The sequence below is a fragment of the Conger conger genome, chromosome 5 (genome assembly GCF_963514075.1).
Source record: "Conger conger chromosome 5, fConCon1.1, whole genome shotgun sequence".
Lineage (NCBI taxonomy): Eukaryota > Metazoa > Chordata > Actinopteri > Anguilliformes > Congridae > Conger > Conger conger.
In genome coordinates this window covers 21,271,958-21,296,607 of record NC_083764.1, presented here as the reverse complement: position 1 = coordinate 21,296,607, position 24,650 = coordinate 21,271,958, and the positions used below count along the sequence as shown (strand labels likewise).

Sequence of the window (24,650 nt, the reverse complement as noted above, 5' to 3'; positions counted from 1 at the left end):
TTAAAAAAAAAAAAGTTATTATGAAACACCCAAATACTTTTCACAGCACTGTCATTTCAGATGACCATTTCTTATAGGTCGGGTATGGAGCCAGGGAATATTTATGAAGCAAAATTAAGTTTTTAGAGCTCCCATCTCCAGCAGGTAGACAAGAGAAGGTGGTAGACTGTTGATAGAGGTGTGATCCAGGTAATGGATCACACCTCTATCCTCAGCTTTTAAGAAGAAAGCTCAGGAATCTCTGTGACAAACACAAGAGTGAGTAAAGTTAAGGGGTGCCCCTCATAGTACTTTTATTATTCCTGGGAATAATCCATCACTACATTACTTTACATATAGCCACTTCATTACAGCAGGCATGGATGTTCTACAGATTTGGATTCAAATACTTTACTACCCTTTACTGAGCTTGTCTGGTGTATTGGAACCTATGAAATACTCTCAAAAAGTGCAAGCCACGCCTTCTGGTACTCTTGGTTGGCTCATTTCCACCAGGCAAGATCAATCAAGCAAAGAAAAGAATTAGAATCCAAAACAATTACGTATTATACCCAGGTCTGCTTTTTATAGGATTTAGATTGCAAAATGCATAATAAGAAGAAGGAATATTTGCGATAATTGTTTTTTAAACTTGAGATTGGGTTATTTTGCTAGGTTATGGGATGAGTCAGTGGGTAGAAGAGTGCAGATTGTTTTAGGAAAAAGTTTATTTTGAATTTGATAATACAGTTTCATGGCTGATAATGCGAAATAGTTTTCAAAACTGAGGGAGTCTGAGTTCTACAGTACTATACAATGATGAGTCCATGGTGTTTCAGATGAGCGCATTTTATGGGCTTTAATAAAGGAGCGAATAATGGCATCGGGGGTATCTTTTTCTTTAAAGACCATACTGATAGGCAGTAAGCGATATGAGAAAGAATAATTGAGTTTAAGTAGGTATATGAGGCTGAATGTGTACGATAAGGCATTATTATTCTAATGAAAAAAAAAGTTTTTTTGATTGAGTTATTTTGTCTTTGTTTAGTTTCTTAATATGCGGTTTAAAATACAGTTGAGTGTTAAGAGGATGTCCTAGATATTTGCACGAATTAGTAACTGTAAGGGGATCATTTGCTATAGTGATGGGATCAGGTGGAGAAAACTGCTTGCGTGGAGAGTAGAAAAACATGCATTCCATTTTCTTCACATTTAAAGTCAGATGACTATGGAGAGTTTTGAGTTTTCATGTGACTGTTGAGTTTTGTAATGATTTGTGTTGGGGGCTCATCAGATGTGTATAAACTGTATCATCAGCATACAGAAACTAATATATAAAATAAATTAATATATAAAAGAAAATAATCAGCCCTAATATAGAACCTTGTGGGACTCCAGGAGTGCAGAGGGATGCGTTTGAGTGGGTTGCGGATATTTTTACCGACTGATAAGTTAAAATGTTGTAGTTTTGACACAAGGAGTGAGTGGTTCACCATGTCAAAGCTTTCCTTAAGTCTATGAATATTGCTTTGACCGGTCATTTGACCATTGATAAGAGCTGTACGGATATGTTCAGTGAAGAGCAAAGCGGTGGATAAAGTTGAGCGTTTCTGTTGAAATCCAAATTGGAAATTGTTTAGAAGCTGTTTCAAGAGTTGTATGGTAAGAATGTTTTACAGCACCTTTGATAGAACTGCCAAAATGCAGATGAGTCTGTAATTAGGCACTAACCATGCATCACCAGATTTAAAAACTGGAGAAATTAGGGTAAATTTCCAATACTGAGGAAGATTTCTGAATGCAAAAGTTAATCAACCGATGAAATAATGGGAGGAAAACATAATCATTTTTCTTTTAGGAACATGGTTGTTTGACCATAGCTTTACAGTTGTTTAGTGACATGTTTTCTGAACTGTAGATATTGGTACTTCAGAGAAACACAAGTGTGTAGAATGTGTTTCAGAATTATTTTCATAGTTAAGTGGAGATTTAAATTAATTTGCAAGCTCAAGGACTGAAGAGATGAAATATTTACATTATTGGCATTTGGCAGACACTCTTATCCAGAGCGACGTACAACAAAGTGCATATCCATAACCAGGGATAAGTTCGCTGAAAGACCCTAGAGGGAAGTACAATTTGAACTGCTACCTGTACAACAAAGATAACAAGAGACAAACAAACAGAGCAAAAGTGACCAAAGTTAACTATCAAAACACTGCTTACCTAGCCAACTAAAAAACACCGATACACAAAGCAAGTCACAGAGACAACAATTAAGGTTCACAGGGAGGTAGGGAGGGATGGGGAGAGGTGCTGCTTGAAGAGGTGTGTCTTCAGCTTGCGTTTGAAGGTGGGGAGAGATTCTACAGTTCTGACCTCAACGGGGAGTTCGTTCCACCACCGTGGAGCCAGAACAGACAGCAGTCGTGAGCGTGAGGTGGAGGTTCGGAGAGGGGGAGGTGCCAAGCAGCCTGTGGAGGCTGAACGAAGAGGTCTGGCAGGGGTGTAGGGTCTGATGATTTTTTGTAGATAAGCTGGGGAAGACCCCTTAACTGCTTGGAAGGCTAGCACCAATGTTTTGAATTTGATGCGAGCCATGACAGGCAGCCAGTGGAGGGTAGTAAGCAGGGGGGTGACGTGCAAGTATTTGGGAAGGTTGAAGACCAGATGAGCTGCTGCATTCTGGATAAGTTGGAAGGGTCTGATGGCGGATGCTGGGAGGCCAGCCAAGAGGGAATTGCAGTAGTCCAGGCGGGACAGAACCATCGCTTGGACCAGGAGCTGGGTCGAGTAGGGGGTGAGAAAGGGGCGGATTCTCCGTATGTTGTATAGGAAGAACCTGCAAGACCGGGTCACCGCCGCAATGTTCTCGGAAAGGGACAGTCTGCTGTCCATCACCACGCCGAGGTTCCTTGCACTGGGTGACGGCGTGAGTGTGGTATCCCCGAGGGAAATGGAGAGATCCAGATGGGGAGAGGTATTAGCAGGGATGAATATAATTTCAGTCTTGCCTGGGTTGAGCTTTAGATGGTGGTTGTCCATCCAGCTCTGGATGTCCCTCAGGCAAGCAGAGATACGGGCTGAAACCTGCGTATCAGACGGCGGGAACGAGACGAAGAGTTGGGTATCGTCCGCGTAGCAGTGATAGGATAGCCCATGTGCAGTGATCACAGGGCCAAGGGAGCGAGTGTAAAGAGAAAAAAGAAGCGGGCCTAGGACTGAGCCCTTGTTGAACTCAATAGCAACAAATAATGGCTCAGCCATTATGGTATCTTGTTTTTTTTTTAAATTACATTTTGACACTTTTTTGTGTTCCCAGTGATTGAGGTTAATACCTGGTAGAGATTCTTTGGATGTGTAGCTGCATTGGCTATAAGTGATTGATAGAATTAGATTTAGGTTCTGTTTTTAGGATCTCAGTTGAACATTTGTTTTTCTGTCTCTTGTATATTTCATCGTCTAAGTTACATAGTAACTAGTTTTATAGTAAATGCAAAATATTTTTTTCTTCAGTTGGAGCATTCATATGATGTGAGAATTAATCCAGGGAAGAGTGAAGTGTCATTTAAGAACTTCTGAGGTTTTTGTATACCTTTACCGATACTGTCAATCATAAAAGGTTGCAAGTATCTCATCAGTATTTTCACTGTTTGCTTTCTCCAACCAATTAATATAGGAAGACAGTTTCTTTTTTGGTATTCTAGTACATTCTTGTAAGGGTTACCTTTTAGCTTAATAACCAATCACAGTGATCGCATGTCCCAACACATCTAACATCACAAGTTAGTGCTGTTGATTCTGGCACGACACTGCCCAAAATCAACCCGACACCCTCTGTACCTTCACCGAAAGCTGAGTTCAATGACAGCACAAAAAAGACCTCCAAAAAGAGCAGGTACATTTGCACCTGAGGGTTTGCAGGTAAAGTACATTAAGGGATCTGTCGGTTCCCTGGAACTCAGTGACTCAAAAGATCAGACAGCAGCACTGTAGGGAATGCAGGCCAGACGTCAGCAGGTTATACAGTTAAATACAGAGATCTTGAGTTTGGGGTTTCTCAGTGGTTTGGGGATAAAAGCTTACGTTATCCTTATGGAAGTCTGTATTAGTGCCATTAAAGAAGGAACATTAATCTTGCTGTGGCTTCTGCGGTCTGTTCCTATTCTCTCGATGCGCACCCGATGAAAACACAAATGCGCGTATGCGCACACACACAAACCACATGCACACACGCGTACACCGACACACGTGACTCAAACTGGAAGGGAAAACGCACACCCACACGCGCACACACACCACATGGGCGCGCATGCTGACATGAGCACACACAGAAACACACGTGACTTAAACTGGAAAGAAAAGAAAAAAACCACACACCCACACATGCACGCACATACCCCCCCCCTCCCATTACTACTTCCCTGCTGAGACCATAGAGCAGAAAGGGCAGTATGTGCATACCTGCTTTAAAAGAAAGGCTCTGGACACCTACACAGTACATCACAGAAGCGCAAAGTATCTGCACAGAAAACGCATTATGCCTGTTATACACAGACATGCATTATGCAAGTGCATTAACACAAAAACGCATGACTTGTGCATAGTAAAACACAAGAACACGGAGCATCGTCTGCACCTCCACTAACAGCTTGCAGAGAGCGTGCCGTCTTCATCCAACCTGACGCCACGCTTCACAGACTCCTGAACTGCATGCCTAATGAGACAGACCCTAGTCTTACCTGCATATCCAGATCCGCTCACCCGACACCTGCTATTCCTCCAGTCCTCCTGACCCCGGCTTCCGCGCCGGATCCTTCCGGAAGAGCCTTTCTTTTGTTGTGATGTCAGGGTGAACGGTGCTGATTATATGCAGATGCCATGCACAGCACGGAAGGTTCCGCAGCAAGAACTATCGAGCGAAGTCTACGCGAGACTATCAAAGACGGACATGAAGGCATTCTCGGAATGATCTTTAACGATCCCTGCAAACGCATGCCACGGAGTGGCAAATGAAAACGCCTAAAGAAAGGGGTTCTCGCTGGTGATATTTAATATTCGAGAGGATTCCTGGCTGCCACCTGCGCTCTCAGGTGTCAATAAAAGACGGGTACGGCTCTGCAGAGCGGGAAAGGAGAACGGCACGACCGTCAGGCGGGATATTAAATGTTTCATCGCTGTATCAGTCATTTATACAGGCTAAACCTGAAATAAGGCTAAACCTGACACCGGGCAAGTAGCGGCTGGTGTTAAACAAAAGGACTGCGCGGTCGCGGCTGCTAAAATGCTCCTCTAGCCTGACTATTCCCCGCTTAGGCCTGCATAGGCATGCAGGAGAGTCAACGGCACTTAGGGTGATTAGTTAATTAACCTTCTGAAATAGCACGTAAGGTATGCCCTTAATTTAAAGTTTCTGCAAAAAAAAGAGAAAAAAAAAACAAAACAGTTGAAATACAAACCACATTGCACAAATAGATTGAGCTAATCTAGCTGGCTGGAGATTTAGAAACACGCGGTGCATTCGATCGGATGATTTCCACTGACGGTATATTCACATTTAGCCCAAACCGAGCACTCTTTACACAGCGTGGGCTAGGGCATACCGTAGATTAGGCTACTGATGCAAAGACGCTTACATAAGCATTAAGAATGGAGATGAAGGGTTTCACTCTCTCCATAATGGCTTATTTATAGCCCTTAGACAGCGATGTAATTAGCTGTTACTTTTGGAACCCGGTACATTGCCGCCTGCATGCTAAGGAGCCAGGCTACTTGAATAGCTTCGGTAGTGGGAGCAAGGTGTCAGCGTTATGAAATGTTTGCGTTGGTAGGCTGACGTTAAAAGTCACTTAGCGGCAAGCTTTCCCTCATGAAGACTCCCACATCAGCGAGCTTTTGATTTAATGTGAAGGGAAAATTGTGTGTGACTTCAAGGTACATTTTTAGAAATCCTTATTGCACAAAGCAATCTGATCCAGGTCTGGACATTTATAGACATGCCTATTTCCACCTCACAATGCATTCCCGTACCGTCAAATCAAGGGTGAAGACCACTCATATGCTTTGAAACTAGCTTCCATCCTGTGACGCCCAAAGGCATGAGAATTGCACTGGAACCGCAGTGTTCAGCAGACTGATTGGCAGTGGATGATTCTATTGAAATTGACTACAAGACATTTTTGGAAATACTTAACAGTGGGGCTTATTAGCATCGGTCGTCAGTCTCTGAATCCTTTATTCTAAGCTAGAGGAGAGACGTACAGGTTGGGGTTATGATCTCAGTACCAGCAGGAATATTTATGAGAGCTTGCATTCTCCCTCTTGTGCACTAAGATATTCAACAATAACACAAAAAATAAATGAAATGCAGCATTTTCAGCACTACTTGGCCTCTTGCACAGCATTTACAAAAACCCAGGACATAGACAGGCAACCCCTTTTGATCGACAACTCTGTCCCCAAAATCCGAATCCAGACCTGTCTTTCTTTTCTCCTGGGTAATTAATGCTACCGATTGCCCAGTCTTCACACCTGACTCCCAGCTAAATGTAGGGTAGAAAACCAGCAGTTGCTGATCCCTACTCTAGCGAGTCGTCTCCAGAATTTTCCCCGCTCATCCAGGGCTGCACCCTCCCTCATACAGAGAAGCACACACCTCTCTTCCCCAAAGAAATGGTTGGTAGGAAGGCACCCAGAGAGAACTCCCGACAAGCACCTCCCTGGGTACTCTGGTTGACAGAGCATTTTATGAAGTGCTGGGTCACCGTAGCTGAGACAGGTGTAGAACAAGCTTCTCCACCCTGTATGCCTGTGTGGGCTTGCAGTGCGACATTAGCTCAGACCGTACCAATGAGGCACAGTTTGTCCGCCACCGCCCACACGCCAACAATCGCTAATAGCTCCCCAACATTAAACGCTAAACGGGCGTTTGTAATCATGCAGCTTGGTACCCCTCGACAACCGCTGCCTCATTAACATTTACGCCCTAGCAACACTGACACAGCAACAAGAAGGCTCAATTCCCAAAATAGCAAGACAGTATAATTAACAGAGTGGCAGAGATGCAGATCGTAACATGTAATTCCCGGCTTTTTGGATGCAAGGACTTGGTTTGGAGCCAAAGACCAGGATTTTCTTGAAGCTGCTATCAAATCCCTTTATCGTGGCATGTCATTTGCTAGGAAAACAAAGCAAATCCCCCATTTTAATTCTGGCCAGGAGTCAAATATCTGGACCAATGCCAACTCTATAATGGAAAACAAGCTGGACTTTGGAAAGATAAAAGTACTCTCTTTTTTGCTTGTTTTCTGTTAAGGCCAATACATAAAATCTATATTTCTGAAATATAAATTTCAGATCTTCTCTATTAAATGAGTGTTTCCTAAGGGCTAAACCAGGTTGGACTACGAAAGGCGACAGACAGTTTGAGGGAGTGATATTTATTTTTTCTCAAGTTTTTAATGAACCACATGAATCCCCTAATTAATGAGACATTGAAGCCAGGTTAGTGCCAGAGTTTGTGTGTGACTGTAAGAGAGATGGAGAAAGAGATATTGATATCTGTAGCCTTCAACAAGATTACAATGATACAGAAGAAAGGTATGCCATAACTGCCAGCAGATGAAGCAACCAAATGTCTCTCGCCTCATTTTACACCTGCGAGACACAACAAAATGAAAATCAGTGATTCCAGTGTGTGCTGCAAGAATTCCAAGTAGTTTTGCTTTACTAGGCAATTCGATTATTCAGTCAGAGCCTAAATCAAACGACCGTTAAAACCGAAGTGAAGCAAAAAAAAAGCCAGCTTTCTTAATTCTTTGTCTTCCCTTCTCCTTTCGATAAAGCACCCTGAAATGCCTTACAGAGTCCACAGTACATTCCTCAACCTTTAGGAACACCCCCAAATTTGGCCAACCTTTGGATAAAATGCTGTGAATTCAGCATACCCTTTTGCCAGAGCGAGAGAGACAGCGACTACACCTGGCAAGCTGCAGTAGCACATTATGTACAATTAGAATAGAGCAACGTGACCAATGAAAAGAGCTTAGTTTACGCCTCCGCTGTGTTCGTCCCATACAGTATACCACATGTTTGCAATCCCCTGTGGGACCGGGTTGAGAAGGTTCTGGAACGACGCCTGCCCAAAGCCCTCTACAATTTATGCCTGTAAACTTCCCACCACAGAAGGGGCATCAGGACGCACCCCATCTGACCCAAATGCAGAACAGATGACTGGGGGAAGGGGCGTCATATTAGGGGAAGCGCTGAAGTGGTCCTATACCCTCGCAACAGTATGTACAAGTTCATATAACAAGCTGTCTGGAACAGTTTTGCCGAACTACGCTACGAGCGAGCTGTGAAACGGTAAACGTTAGCCATTAACGGGCTGTTGTGGGCCTTCGCTGTAGTCCAGCCCTGGATTCTGCAGAAAGCCGGCACACATTAGCAGAAATAATAGAGGCTCAGTGTCCAGCAGTATGTAGAGAACAGCACTGTAGTAGCCCAGTACTACAGACTGATTGATGGAATCCAGTCTCTCTCTCCTCTCCCATCCTCAGTATTTCTGGGCTATGGAGGCTGTCACTGAGCTGTTTATCAGACAACCGTTTAAACACTCAGACCAGGGTAGGCAGGCCAGCTGCCTGGACCCTGGCCAGTGCGGTCTATTTATCTGCTGAGAGCAATGAGTAACCAGGAGGCTAACAACAGTAAGCACAACAGGACCAGGCCACTTCCAGTGTGGGAATGATGTAAGGGAAGCGTCAGCTGTAGACACTGTACACTCCAGCGGCGCTTTTCAATCACTTATTTTTCCCCTCCTTATTTCTTTCCTTGCTCCTTTTCTTGTTCCTAGCTCCACCCGTCTAGAGATGCAAGAAAAAGAGGTGAGAAAAGGAAGTGAAATCAAGAAAACATGAATTCAATGTTCAACATGCTGCTTCTTCAACGTCAGTTACAGATGTCACATATGCGTGCCAGATGGGTAGAGGTGGATCCACAGGTCAATCATTTATATGTCACGCATTCCAAAAAAAAAAACTTCTGCAAAGGATGTGCTCATGTTTCCTGTTAGCCTCCTAACTTGTAGCTTCTAGCTCTTATAAGGAAAATTTAACGGGTTGGAATTCCCTGAAAGATGGTGGACCTCGATTTCCAGATGAGACAAAGAACAAGGAGATAGGAGGTGAAAAATAAGCAATTGGAAACACAGCCCCAGGATTACCCACACTAGGCCACACCTCCAACCAGGAGTGTGTGACTTGTGGTAAAGTCTGTGGTTTCAGCCTGCACCCAAGGCAAGGCGGATCACCTTTTAAAGCATTGCTGAATACACAGTGTTGAAAACAGTGTCTAGACTCATTGTGTGAAAAATATACATTCCAAACTTGGTAGTCACGTCTGAACGCATCATAGAATTACAAGATTTGGACAGGAAAACCAGCCTTTAATTTCACCCTGGAGCACATGATCATCTAAGAAACTCCATCAGGCAAGATTATGTTTTTTTTCACCAAGATAAGGCAAGCATAATTCCATTGTAAGTACAGGCTTGTGCACCAGACCTGGGTCAAATACATCATTGTTTTCGATTCAAATACTTTTTAATGCTTGATTGATCTTGCCAGGTGTAATTCAGCCAACCAAGAGGACCAGAAGGCGAGGCATGCACTTTTTAAGAGCATTTCATAGGTTCCAATACACCAGGCAGTTACTGGGATCACCAAGTTCAGTAAAGCGCAGAAAAATATTTGAAAACGATATTCCAAAACAATTACAATTCAACCCAAGTCTGTTGTGTACAACCAGCGTAGACAAATCGATGACAGACAGATCAATTGATGTCAATGGAGACTATTAGGTCAACGGAAACGGCACATTCATGTGTGAATGAGGCACTGTGGACAGATGATCCGGCGAGTTGGTATGAGGACAGTCACCTTTCCCCACATCCTTTTCTCTCCATAGTCAGGGAGCTCCTCAACATCTGGGCTAGTTTAGAGTTTAAAAAATCATTTGTAATGTGGCTCTGGTCAAACAGGAACAAAAGCGATTCTGACATATTAAGACATCAAATTCGAACACAAATGCCTCTTAGCTTCAATACTGCACACAAGGGACGATGGGGTGACACAAAGCCTTCCACAATGGTCACAGATTAAAAAGGTTTCCATCCCAAAATATTCCCACAGCATATAATGCCCACACTTGGGCCATACAAAGTTAATTGTGCCCAATTAACACAACTGCCATCCATGATTAAGGGACAAAAATTCAGAAATGTTCCCTTTATACAGTACAGAAAGCCTCTGTACGTCATGTTATTATCAGCTATGCAGAGTTGCATCACAGCTGCCAAAATATTAATGGAATCAAGGATTCATAGGTTTATTCATGTGCAACTCGGATCCTGACACACATGAGACAAACAGGGTTTCAAAAATAGATTAGCTTTCTTCCCCTCAGACGAGACGCACTACTTTTCAAGAACACAGTAATTACCTGGCAACTTTCACTGCTTATTTTTACTCCTTAAATAAACACAAAGGTAATAAGACTGTTTTGGTTGAAGCGACAGTGTTGTTTTTATTGTGCAAAACCTTATTAACCTGGGGTTGGAATCGAGAGGAGAATCCAACTCCCACTTAAGAGATATACCCATAAGAGCAGCAAAACACCCCACATTGGTTCACAAACACTAAGAACTGGAGCCCAATATCCTAGCCAAATACTGACAGGTGGAGCCCAACTGTCCACCACCACCATAGAGATCAGACACAGAACAGGTCCAGTAACAATGCACAGAGAAGTCCAAGCTAATTCCATGCCCCAGTTGAGGAGCTTGCAATTGTCTACACCAGCTTGCTTTGTCCGGTCATGGAACATCATGCATCTCTCCAATCGCACCCTAAACACCCTAAACACCCCAAACAATCACTAGTCCCAACTGCTCTTACAATGAGCCAGGCTGCATAGCTCTCAGCCTACAGACCTTTGAAACCCGCTGCTGTACACCTCTGCATGAGTTTGTCAAATCCCCAGTGAAGGGGCTCAGTAATTGGCTGATTCACACAATCAAGATGAAAGAAGATGGAGCTCATTCAAGCACACACAGACACAATTAAGACAGCCAATCCCATTCCTGGCCAGACTTCAGAACGCTGTATTAATGAGAAGAGACTCAAAGGACATTGGTCATTTTTTTCCACAGAAATTGTGCACCCTTTGCAATTACCTGCTCATATGATAATGTAATACAGCCCTATGTTCATTATAATAACGCTATGGTGTTATATAATGTCTTTTCCTGCTGAATTTCCTCTTGCATTTATGCAGTTTACACTGTAAAACATTTTTTTAATAAAAAATAGTGCAGATGCACACCATCCGAATGAACATGCAATGAATAATTCACAGATTTTTTCAGGAATGAGAAAAATTTTAGTGTTTGAGGTTGATGGAGTGTGGGCTCAAAGCAGGGGGAGGTAGACTGATATAACGCACAAGAGCCCAGCTCTCCAAGACAATAACCTGGAGAAAAATTATGTATTAATTAATATGCATCTTCCAACTCACAAATAACTGAACTGCTTATGGGAGACATTCCTTAAATCTCTGTGACACAATGAAAGAAATGTATTGTAATTACTCTGCAGCCACAGGTAATTAAACTGGGGGTGAGCGAGGGGGTGTTCTCTGACAGAAAAATTGAATGTTTCAAAAAGAGCCATTTACGTACTTTGTTACGCATGAATGGATTCGCAAATTGCTTTTTGTTGTTTTCATCAGTTATCAACATTACGGACTATTTGTTGGGCTTGTCCAGTCGATAGAATTTCTGTTTAGTAGCATTACAGGGAGTGGAGGCACTCAAGCAATTGGTCAATTGGCCAGTCGAAAAATGGTCCATTGCACGAAAAATCAGTTGTGCTTAAGTGCCGTGATGCACATTTTTACATACAGTCCATACAGGCACACACATACAAACACACATTCGTATTTGACAGACGTTTCGGAAGAAGGCCAGGGTTAATGGATTGAACCTTGCCTTACATGAGTCCAAAGGAATTAATTCACCTTCCAGACACAAGTATTATGTATAATGTTTGTAACCGCAGACTCCAATGGAGGCAAAATGCGCAGATCCTTTATCTGGCTTTCTATCGCGGAGTGTCCTTCAGCAGCAGTTCGGAAGCTTGAATGAGCATGGAAAAATTGACTACAAAGAGTGATGTCACTCCTAGAACGAGGGCACAATCAACTCCCTTTCTGTTCCCTTAGTCCCCAGGAGACTGTGGTCTATCTCAGCAAGACAATAATATCTCCTACTATGCTGTGTGCATTGCAAGGGCTGCGATACGAATGCTCATAACACACCTACCCCCATTGCACACGGGTCTATGCGAACATAGTTCATCTAAAGAAATCCAGGGAAGTTCATTTGTGCGTTTGTTTTGTTACTGGGTTATTATTGCACCGAGTGCCTTCTTCAAGTGTCCAGCACCTGAAATTTTAAACAAACCTGCACCTTTCTATTTACATAATCCTTATCTGAACACATCACCACCACCACTGCCATCTGATTAACAAAGAGATACACAGAGATGGTCTTGCCCGCCAACACTATAAAGTCCCTGAAAAAATATATATAACCTGGCAAGAGCATGCATATGCTTACCATGTCAACTTCATGTTCATGGTTGTAGACAACTGATACTTTATGTGAATTGTACCTCATCCGATTGTATCTGTTCTGTAGTTGCTCCAATGACCTTCGGTATGCACTTATTGTACATTGCTTTGAATAAAAGCTTCTGTTAAATAATTGTAATGTAATTTAACGCTTTATTGACGTTGTACTTATACTGGCTGGTCTGGGATGCCCCTACTGCTCACATAACTCACATATGTTCCTTTTCACGGTACATTGAAGTAGTTAAAAAGCACTGATGAAATGACAATAGTATAATTACTGTAATGCATACATTTCATTGGACTGAGGAAAATGAAAGTGTTGATACTCCAGTTATGGGTGATTTAAGGAAAGTGAATCAGAGTGATTTATGGAAAGTGAATCAGAGTAATTTAAGGAAAGTGATTTAGTGCTCCACAAACTTGGCCCCACCCCCACAGATTTGTAGCATCGCATTGTGAAAAGCCCCATTGAAGCGCTGAAGAGGTCGGCCACACAAACAGCCATTGTTACGCTGGCATTTTCCACAACCGTCCCTTTTGTTCGTGCTAACTTTTGAAAATTAGGACAGCACATTAACATATGCCCATGCCCATTGCTACCCCCCCCCCATCCCAGGGCACGCCCCTCTCTCTCTGTCTCCCGCCCCCACACTCATCTTCCCCGGCTCCACCAGCCCGCTTGACGCTCTCCGCAATCACTTCACAACACAAGTGTTAATCTAAAAACATGAGGGCGGAGGGAGGGAGAGAGAGAGAGAGGGAGAGAGGGGGGTGAGAGAGTGAGAGAGGGAGAGAGAGGGGGGAGAGACTGAGAAAGAGAAGGGGGAGAGAGCGAGAAAGTGAGGGGGAGAGAGTGAGAGAGTGAGAGAGGGAGGGTGAGAGAGTGAGAGAGGGAGAGGGAGGGTGAGAGAGTGAGAGAGGGGGAGAGAGAGAGAGACGGGGAGAGTGAGAGAGAGAGAAAGAGAGGGAGAGAGATGGAGAGTGGGGGGAGAGTGAGAGAGGGAGAGGAGGGAGAGAGTGAGAGAAAAAGAGGGTCAGAGAGTGAGAGAGAAAGAGAGAAGGGAGAGAGGGAGAAGGAGAGGGAGAGAGAAAGAGAGAGGGAAGAGTGAGAGAGGGAGAGAGGGGGGAGAGAGTGAGCGAAAGAGAGGGTCAGAGAGTGAGAGAGAGAGGGGGGAGAAAGAGAGAGGGAGAGAGAAAGAGAGAAGGGAGAGAGAGAAAGAGAGGGAGGGAGGCAGGAGGGGGCAGAAGGTTTTCTGGAGAGTAGTGTGTCTGCCAATTTTCTGAAGAGCGAAGGGTCGCCTACCCAATGTTTCAAAATGTTATTGGGAGAAATCGGTTGGTAGACTGCAGAACTGTGAGACAGCAGGACTGGAGCGTATGTAGGGATCATTCCTGGAGCTCCAGCCTTCAGCAACAAAAGAGGCACAGAATAAAAGGCCCTTTTGCCTCCCACCTCTGATGTTCACAAGGAACCCAAACATGCAGAAAGAATCCAATCGAAAAAAAAAAAAATTCTTCAGGATTCCCGACACGCATAACCCACACTGGGGCTGGACCCAGCCTGTCTCACATATACAGACCCACACTGGACCCAGCCTGTCTCACATCTACAGACCCACACTGGACCCAGCCTTTCTCACATATACAGACCCACACTGGACCCAGCCTTTCTCACATATACAGACCCACACTGGACCCAGACTGTCTCACATATACAGACCCACACTGCAGCTAAGCCTGTCTCACATACACAGACCCACACTGCAGCTCAGCCTGTCACAGATATACAGACCCACACTGGACCCAGCCTGTCACAGATATACAGACCCACACTGGACCCATCCTGTCTCACATATACAGACCCACTCTGGAGCTCAGCCTGTCTCACATATACAGACCCACACTGCAGCTAAGCCCGTCTCACATACACAGACCCACACTGCAGCTCAGCCTGTCACAGATATACAGACCCACACTGGACCCAGCCTGTCTCACATATACAGACCCACTCTGGAGCTCAGCCTGTCTCACATATACAGACCCACACTGCAGCTAAGCCGGACTTCACATACACAGACCCACACTGCAGCTCAGCCTGTCACAGATATACAGACCCATACTGGACCCAGCCTGTCTCACATATACAGACCCACACTGGAGCGCAGCCTGTCTTACATATACAGACCATATACAGTACACTGAACTCATACACTAATGCAGATCTAATTTGAAGTTCAGCCTGTAACACTAATGCAGATTTAATATGGAGTTACAGCACACTACACTGAGGCTGCGACACTCATACACACTTAGCTGGTTGTTCTCTACTGGAAAAGGCAGCATTGGTCCCATGGAAGGCTCAGACCCATTTCTGTCAGCACACATCCGGGAGCTTCACCATCTGCTCGGTGGGAAAGTGTACCTCACTGACAGCCATTAGGGAATGATTTTCAGCCTGTGGTGGCAATACAACAGAGACTTCCCAAAGCAGTACAGTTTAAAGAAATGAATGAATAAAATGACTCAAGCAGTACTTGTAAGCAGCACTTACAGGGACGTTAGAGTTTTATGACAGGTCCTCGGTCAGGTCCCTTAGCCGTCTGTTTCACCTGAAAGGAAAGCAAACAAATGTAGAAACAAGCTATCAAAAGGGTGAAAAACCTGGATGTCCATACAACGCCTAGATTAAAATAAGAATAAGACCAAAATCAAGACCAAAATTATTAACAATAACAGATCATAGAGAGGTGGACATTAAGAACACAGAAGTCTGCAAAGCTAATCTGATCTTTGATTCAGGTCTTAACTTTGTGTACCATCTTAACAATGCTGCTAAGCTGTGTACTACCATCTGAGAAAGTGAGGCCATCACTCTCTGTTTCTTAATGTATGTAGACCACTACATACTGGAACGAGTGGTTGACCAAGTATCAGCCACAATGAATGCTCTGTAAACATTACCATGTTAGAGAGGGGAGGCTGCGATCTGTCTTTAAGCACTAAATGTATCCTAGCCACAGTAGCAAAGAGATTGTCAGTCCTTCAGTAGTTCTAAAGATCATCTTAAATGAATAATTATCCAATTACCAATCCAAAGGGGCCACTGAAGTATGATAGCTATTACATGCCTCATTTCCAATTGACCACGTCTAATATTGAAACTCATGAATGAACAAAAGGCCACATTGTATATTATGAAACCTCAACATATGAATTAACAAACCACCACATCCCGTGCAAACTCAACACATGAATTCATAAAAGATCGTATCCGATTTGATTAAAGCGATGTTAATTCGATTGAAAAAACAGCCACCTTTTATCATTCATCACCACCATTTATCACTCCATTTATCATTCATTGCAACGGCATACAGATGTCAATCAGAAGCCACGCCCATGGATACAGATCCATGTTTCGGCTCTCAATCATTTTCTTTATCGCAGCCTCGTGGGCGGTTTTTCTCTGCAGTCTGCTTAAGCAATTTTGCACAGTGACACTTGCAGGCTTGCACTGACACTGAGGTTGACCCAGGAGTAGGACCCTAGGAGTGACAGATTTACTACACTTACACTTATACTACTCCTAATTTAAATTTATTACAGCTAATCATAAATATGGTATCCACGTTTTATCACTGTAGATGAATAAATGAGAAATTACTTCCAGAAAAGCTTTGTTTTTTTATGTGTGTAAAGTCTAATTCCTTCTGTTTTCATACAAACTTGAAACGAGTCACATATGCTATCCATTCCAGCATATTGACATGCTAATGGTGCTGTTGCTAACGAGAGACTACGAACCAGGCAGGCTTATACGGCCCACCAAAAGTGTTGGTGGTAGTAGTGCTTCAGTGCTTCGTGACCGAACGCAGGGACATTGTGTAGTTATTTGTTGTTTTCTCTATAATTATTGGTCCAATTCACAATAATCCAAGTGTTTTAATGTCTGGGATAGCAAATAAGCAACTATAATTATAAACCACATTCCTTAGGATAAAAACTACCATTGAACGAATGTTAACTTCTGGCAGAAGCGGCCACTTCCCTGTGTTCGGTTCGGAACACAATGAGTCTCCGTTATATGAGATGCAGCTTCTTCCAGACCTATTAGCTAGATGTACTACTAGCTATGAGGTTAGCTATGAGATTGCTAGTCATGAGGTATTTGAATGGCACTGTTTTCTGCATTTAGCTGAAGCTACTAGGAAAGACTCATGCAATTTGAGGTCAAAGAACATAGTCATTAGACTGGCTGACTGCAAATGCAAAATTTTCGAAAAAGGATTTCACTCAGACATCTAGTTGCCCTTCTCCATCTGGAGCTTGTGACAATTAAAATTAGTGGCCTGTGATTCGATCAGTTCTCAGTAGGCCTTGAAAACAGAAAACGTGGATGTACTTGGGCGGCATGGCTTTTGATTGACATTTGTATGCCACTGTGAATGATAATTGGAACAATAAATGGCAAATGTGGTGGTGGTGAATAATAAAATCTGCCTCTGTTTTTAAATCAAATAAATACCGCTTTAATCAAATCGCATAGAGGATTTTGTTCAAGTGGTTGAGTTTGCATGCAATGGTGTTGCTTGTTAATTCTCCTGTCGAGTTTTCATTATTAGACGTGGTCATTGATAACTGTAAATGAGACACAGAATAGTCACCCCAATATTGGAAAATGTCACCGCTATTCTGCGGAAATTTCATGTTGACCCAAGAATAAACCCAATTAGTTTTGTCTTCATAGAGCTAACAAATACATTTCCAAAGAATATCATATTCGTAAATTGGATGTACATTAACATACAGTTGTTCACCAGCCTGTAATAGTAATAAAGAAGCTATTAGCCATAAATTTCCAAATTTCCCCAGTGGCACTAATAGCACTGTGACTGAGATGTCAAAGCTGCTCTGGAACTAGACAATGCCGTGTGAGCACTGCATTGCTTAATATGACTCAATTTTATTCATATTAGCTAGAATTATCATTCGTATTAGTATTATCAGAATCAGATTTAGTAGCCAGGTATGTTTGTACAAGCAAGGAATTTGTCTGTTTGGCTCACATTTAGTAACATGCAACAGCAAACACAGCTACAATATTAGGAGTAATGGTCTATAAAAAAGCACACAAAATACAAATAAAATAAATTGTTGTTACACAGACTTGATTGTGATTGTGCATCTCTCAAACAAACCACTTGTGGATGGGCAGAATCACCAATGGTAATTCAACCGAGCACAAAAATTAACGTTCACTAACATTTTAATCTACACAGATCACATCAGATGAAATATACCTCATCTCACCAACTGTTTCAAAAATACATTTGAGTAGGTGTTTTTTCCCCGTGATTTTTATAGTTTGGATTTTGTTTTGTGACTCACATGTTGGATGTTCTGAGAGATGTCAACATCTTCCTTTATTGAATCCTTTAATGAATCACAAAAGTCTGTGTTTGACAGATAATGCTCTCTGGATAGGAAAGTGGGGCTTCATTGACCCCCTAAATAGTGGAGCTACCATGTTCTGGCAGTCACTGGATCATATGAACCAATCAAAAAGCCTTTTCTCACTGATGTAATGGGGTCATTTGTTCAAAATTGTGATCACATACAGTAGCTCTGCTTAATTAGCAGTTTGCGAAGCCCCAGTCTCCCATCATCTTTGTCCTTGAGACACAAATCAATCGACCAAATCGAGAAAATAACCGGATATGAAGCAAAAAGTGGTGGGAAGTTTAAGACTGCTGTTCTGTGGGTTTTGCCATGTTCCGTGTGATTGTCATTTTTTCTCCAGGTCATCAATCAGCATTATATTTACATACACAAGAGACATGTCTTATGACCATCAGAATATGGCGCATTGTCGATAAATCTCACAGTTTTCACAAAGGAGTATCGACTACTGTGCCATCTTAATCAACAGTTAATTTATCATTACACACCAGTCATGCTGCACTGCTCTAGCAGGGGAAAATTCCCTGCCGAGTTCAACCATATTCATGAAAGTTAAAGGTCAAATAATAATAAGATAAATTCTTACGGCCCAATAAACAGCATTATTAGCTTGTCTTCACTAGAAGTGACCAGAAAAAAGAAATTCACGGTTCCTTTATTGCTGGAAAGCCCTTGCCATTTTAAGAGGATGTTAACATTTAAACCGAGCACAGGGTGAATCTGCTTTCCAGATTTCACACCCACAAAGTCACGGCTCAAAGGCAAAAAACAATCCTTTTCTAAACTTTCTCTGAGAATCTCTGACAGACGGCAAAGACTCAACTGCCTGGTGAGGGATGAGTCATGCTCAGTCATATGCAGGTGAAGGTCAATTTTTTTAACCAGTTTTTAATAACCTGTCCACCTTTTCATTTAATCGGAGCGACCAATCATGTTTGAAGACACGTCCCTGCAGTGTGTGTCACTGCATGAAGGGCAAGCACTATGGTTGGACACGCAACCCATGAGTCACATGTGTGCCCACTGTTTTTATTGTGTCTTTAATATTGCCACTGACAGCATAGATTTTTCAGCTTATGTGCTCGACTAGATCTCGAAATATTCCCTGCGGCATACTGTGACAGCACCTTTGTTAAGAGCATTACATGAAATTTAACTTGACCGATTACGCTTTCATCCAAGTGGCTGGATGTAATTTTTCAGGCAGATTTTTTCAAGCTTCTCAAGGTTCAAAGCTACAGAAGTGATCTCTACATGGCACAATTCATGACTCTAACTCTCTGGAAGAAAAAAACAAAGAACAGTAACACCTTAGCAGACCCGTACCCTGCTGTAAATCCAGCCATGCCAGCTTGAAAATTGAGCAACCTGGTCATAATGCTGGTCTAACTGGCTATGAGCTGGTCAACCAGCTAGTGCTGGTAGCTTGTCGGAGCTGGTTGACTGTTTTTTTCAGCAGGAAACTCACAGTGGCTCTTCACTGGATGCTAATACAGTGCAGGTTCAAGTGAGAGCAATACACCAAACTGAAAAGGTTCTTTCAGTCCCTAAGGTGTGAAAGGACAGGAATGGTCGATGTTAATATTCTCTTCCTCTCTATTGTGTACCTGGGTTTCTCGGGGGGACCTCTGGGTTAGGAGGCCCCTCTCCCTAATGCGCACAACACCATCCCCAGCGCTCCTAACCCCCCACAAACCCACCGCAAGGGTGGGCTTCAGCTGCTCCCTCCCTCTTCCTGCTTCACTCCATTCTGCCTGTCGTTTGGAAACCTTGAGAGAGGGATGGAGGGATTGGCACAGGAACTGCATTCTAATTCAGATGGACCCAGATTTAATTTACCGCAGATGATCGGTATTCAGAGTAGAGGGGACGGCCAGGACATTAATATCTTTATGGTCGAGGCAAAGGTGGAAATGAGAAAGGATAAAGGTTCTTAGTCATGAGCCTGAGGGACACTGGATAAAACCATGGCTGTCACAGTGTCATTACACTGCTTACTTCCCCCTCTCTGGCTCCAGTGAAGATCACCAGCGGTATATTTGGGAATATGTTAAGATGTAAAATCATATGCAATGCTTCTTGCCCTGAACAAGAGCATCTGCTTAGCATATAAATACCGTAATACATTTTCTATTTGTTTGAGCCGAGATGACGCATCTCAAAATTTGAAAGTACGGTTTGGTTTAAATTGGGTTTCGAACGCGTTTATACAACAGTCAAAATATTCATCCATTTTAAGTTGTGTTAACACTTTATAAATGATACACATGAATAAAAAGCTGAAGTGTCAAATGAATCAGTCCAAACAACAGTCAACCATGTGGGTAGACGGACTCAAGAGAGACAGATGCATTGTTATTTTTGCATTGGAGAGAAAAATCTTAGACATATCTCCTGTAAAATGCCTGTAAATTCTGATGCATTTAATCTACTGTATATAACAGTAGGAAGAAGGCTAATATCTAACTTTCATTACTGTGTGCGCAGAGAAAAATGATATTTTTGCACTTGGCCACAACCCACAACCCACTCTGCATTTTATTTTTGTCGAGGTCCTGTCGAGGTCGACCCAAAACAGTCACGTCCACCATCTGCCCAAACAATATAAATGACCTCGCAACCACCTTCCAACCAGGCTGTCTGAATGATATGCATGACCTCACACCTCTGTGCTGTCCGCCACCACCATCTCACCTTCACCCCATAGGGTTTTCACCATGCCCTGAACCTGCCATAGCACTCATGGGGGCTCTCAATAAGCTATCCTCTTTCATTCAGCCCCTTTAAAACTGCTAATTTTAAGTATTTGTTGAAGGACTGTTGAGAAGGGAGATGATGAATGAACCGCATTACCGTTTTAGTAGTACGAACACACCTCCGACAGCAAAGTTCATTCACAACTTATCGAATGATTGAACACAAAGAACCCAGACGCAGACGCAATTAACACCTCAATCAAGTATAATTAACGCATAACTGGAACAAATTGGCTACATACACACAGAGTCCCGCCTGGATACCCAGGGTTGGGGGAGCTCTAATCTAAACACACGGTTTGAATTCTAGGACCCCCCCCCCACTTCCCACCCACTCCCATTTCCCACTCCCAGGGCCTCCACACCAGAGATGAGAACATCTTCATCCGGAATCAGAGGAGAAACAATCTGTAAACCTCCATAAAACTCAATGGTATGACAAGCTATGATGTAGGCTACAAGGCTGAAGTAAGAGGCCTAGTAGTGTTATGATAACCCTGTGAAGGTCATAAGGTGGCTAAGAGTAGCAGATGTGGCTGAAATAAGAAATTGTTTTGGATTCAGGTACATTTTTTACACTTTACTGAGCTTGGCTGGTGTATTGGAACCTATGGAATACTCTCAAAGAATGCAAACCTTACCTTCTGGTCCTCCTGGTTGGCTCAAGTGCATGGGTTCAATCGAGCAAAGAAAAGTATTTGAATCCAAAACAATTACGTATTTGACCTGTATTTACATATTTATTTGAAGTATGTTCTCCCCCATGGAACATTCTTTGTCCTGGCCTTTAATTCAGTCCCAGCGGGCTCCTGCCTCTTATCTTTTCATTCTTTCTTACCCTCAAAGATGGACATTTTAATTACAACTACCTTAGAATGGATCACTCCCATACCTTTTCCCATTGCGTAAAATGCAAAATGAGTCTCTCAGAGGTTTTGGTGAGAAGAGTTGAACAGTCAACTCAAGGGCTTTGACCACAGAGAGACTGGTCTTTCGCCCTTCAGTGGTAAAAAGTATCACTGCTGTTACTTTGGTGGGGAGCCTTTCATTGAAGGAAGGAGGGTGGAAATGAGACATTGGGTATGTTTCAATACTCCTCCCTCCACCTGTCTCCTCCCCCCATATTTCCAAATAGGAGGAGGAGATGAGTGAAGGAAAAGAGGATACATTTTTTTGAGCATTGGGACGCACCCAGTGAGAGAGGGACAGGGCCATTTCCTGAAATTGCTGGTGAAGAGCGCCCATGGTGAACTGTAGGCATGCAAATATGGGCCTCATGTTGCCAACCTCACAATAGTATCACCCTATAACAAGCCTGAATGCAACGCCTAGACGCCAGTCAGTATAGAGCTATTCCTCTGTTGTCTCACCTCAACAAAGGTCAAAACATACTTAAAATGACTTTGCATCACCTCCGATGCAAACATCACAGAGAGGTAATGCTGGTCAAAAGCATCATTCAAGCTTCCTTCTCTTGTGAATATAAGCACCATGTCCATTAGAGCTCTATTCTCCTGTGGATATAATAACCATGTTTATTACAGATCTATTATCTAGTGGAAATAACAAAGCGTATCTGAATTTGCCTCTTATGGAAGCTATGTATATAACCAGCAGGTTTATTAGAGCTATCCACTCATGGAACTAACCTCCTTGTTTATTGGAACTTTCCTCTCTTTTCTCAATGTCCTCCCGTGATATAAACATCATGTAAGAGCTCTCTGGAGGACATAAACATGATGTTTATTAGAGTCCTCCTCTTCTGCAGATAAAACCAGCAGGTTTATTGGTGCAAGAGGTAGACAGAAGGGACCATTTCTTAAAACAAGCTCATGGAATTTAAGCTTTCAAGTGACCATTTTTCCATTTCTGTGAGCAAGTAATTCCAGGATGAACTCAAGTCTGGACTGTAGGAGGAAGAGCTCTTTTCTTTGATGGACAGCAGACAAGCACTGCATTTTTCACAAAGTGAAGCATTTTGTTAAAAGTAGCTCCTTTTTCTCTGTCTGTTATATGCTACAGTTCTCTTGCTGTCTATACCTGCTAAACTGCAGACACCAAGTGAAAAAGATAAAAGCCATTCACTTTTACCACTGGAAAATTACCACAATTATCATTTTAACAAGCATGTTCTCTTTGAAAGTTGAAATAATTGCAGCTTTTACAGGGGAAAGTGTCTCAAAAAGAACCTGAGGGAAAGCGCTTAGGGCACATCAAGACAATTGTACACACAATTTATTAAATACTTTGCACATATTGTATGCCCAAACAAACAAAGAATAGAACTGTGTCAATAGCCGTAATTAAGCATGGCAAATTCCAGAACAAATGCGGAATCTAATGCCATGTAGGCCGTCAAGCTCCAACAGCTGCCTTCAATTCTATGTAAACAGCAGAATATGATCATCACCTTTCAGTGCCTAAAAAGTATTAATGTCAGAATTTCTTTGGGAAATGAATTCCAGTTAAGAGAATAAAAGGCCAGATTTTCAATGATCCAACACTTCCACTGGTATAGAAAAATTAAGCAAGAACTCTGCTATGAAATGTCTCATTTGGTTCCTGAACCTAAGTAGCCTATGCTGTGTGACAGTTAATTTATGACAGGACTGCTACATTATGGTTCCAAACCAGAAACAACTTTCGACAGTCTTCACACAACAGTGAGAAAGTTTTGTGGCTGAAAAGAAATGGTTGAAACAGACCACTATCCCCGGCAGTCTGGAGTAACGTTCACTGCTGACCGAGCACATGAAAGCTTATGAATATACTCCTTAGGTAAGAAATGGCACCAATAATTACAAATTACAGGGTTTTGTGTGGCTACCTAAATCTAGCCAGTAGAGGTAATGTAGAATGTAGCTAAGAATTATGGTACAATAAGCCTGTGCATTTAAATGTAGGGATGAGTGCCTTGCCTTTAGTGACAAAGGACATTCGGCAACATTCAGTGGTTTGCGTACTAAAACAGACCATTTTTTGGTTAAACAATGCGGACATGCTGCATGACAAATATCCCCACCTTATCCATGGCATTCAGCAAAAGACAAGCTTAAATTAGCATTTCCTTCCATGGTCTTCTTCCATTCCTATCAAGCCTGTCAGTTTGACATTCAACTGAGCGACACCTCCAATTATACACACATTTTAATCAAAGCAGCGCCTTTGTTTAATGAAGATTAACAGAATGTGCTCGTGCCACACTTTAAATGGTAACAAACGAAAGACAAGCTCAAACGTGTGGAGCATGTCCCGAGTCAGGCGACAGCCATGGGAGAGAGAGGTATAAAGACTGCAGCTACAATTAGCTGTCAATCACTGAACTTTCCAAACAAGGAAATTCCGGAAAGACGTTCTCAATGGATTGGGTAAAATCAGTGAGCCATTGATAACACGTAATAGCCCTCTCTTTATTGAACCAAATTTTTGGTTCAATAAAGCCATATTCTCTCTTCTCTTTGACAGGAAGGATTAGATCGGCTGAGCTCACGACCATGACATTTGTGTGTGTGTGTGTGTGTGTGTGTGTTGGTGTGTGTGTGCGTGCACACGCGTGCATCTGTGCCTGACTGTGTGTGTTCTGTACATGGATCAGTTTACACATTTGTATTTGTACATTTTGCTTTATTCAGACAGGCAGAAAGCAGACAGGGTGATGGATAGAGAAGGGATCACAGCTCAGAAGCTTGGAACCCCGATTTGGCCAGGAGGACTTGAATCCGGCTTGAGAGTCGGCCACCCAACAGACCATGCCACACGTCA

The 24,650-nt window shown here is 42.8% G+C and overlaps 1 long non-coding RNA gene across 1 annotated transcript in view; it reads right to left on the bottom strand.

Moving 5' to 3' along the window:
* The window catches only part of LOC133128129 (uncharacterized), a 54,941-nt gene that overhangs the window by 9,154 nt on the left and 21,137 nt on the right, over positions 1 to 24,650 (bottom strand). Inside the window, exon 2 of the long non-coding RNA XR_009708723.1 lies at positions 15,224 to 15,281. This is a non-coding gene — a long non-coding RNA (uncharacterized LOC133128129). The remainder of the gene's footprint in view (positions 1 to 15,223; positions 15,282 to 24,650) is intronic.